The sequence below is a fragment of the Myotis davidii genome, unplaced genomic scaffold, assembly GCF_000327345.1.
Source record: "Myotis davidii unplaced genomic scaffold, ASM32734v1 scaffold1914, whole genome shotgun sequence".
Lineage (NCBI taxonomy): Eukaryota > Metazoa > Chordata > Mammalia > Chiroptera > Vespertilionidae > Myotis > Myotis davidii.
Window position 1 is genome coordinate 38,541 of NW_006285311.1, and position 336 is coordinate 38,876.

At 53.9% G+C, this 336-nt stretch overlaps 1 protein-coding gene across 1 annotated transcript in view; it reads left to right on the forward strand.

Moving 5' to 3' along the window:
• Positions 1-336, forward strand: part of LOC102753927 (TBC1 domain family member 2B) — a 20,557-nt gene that overhangs the window by 2,520 nt on the left and 17,701 nt on the right. The window lies entirely within an intron of this gene.

Genomic DNA, 336 nt, shown 5'->3' on the forward strand with positions numbered 1-336 from the left:
GATAGAGAGTTAGAAACATCGATGAGAGAGAAACATCGATCAGCTGCCTCCTGCACATCTCCAACTAGTGGGGATGTGGAAACCAAGGTCCATGCCCTTGACCGGAATCAAACCCAGGACCCTTCAGTCCGCAGGCCGATGCTCTATCCACTGAGCCACACCGGTTTGGCAAATAGATTTTTTTTTAAAAAAGACCGAAAACCCGGCAAAATTAACAATATTGCAGAAGCCGGGAAACAGCTTCTTTTCCACGTCAATTGCATTGAGACCAGGCCTGTGTGGCCACCGCCCTCGGGGCCTCGGCCCTGCTCCGCTCCCCGCCCCCACCCCTGCCCC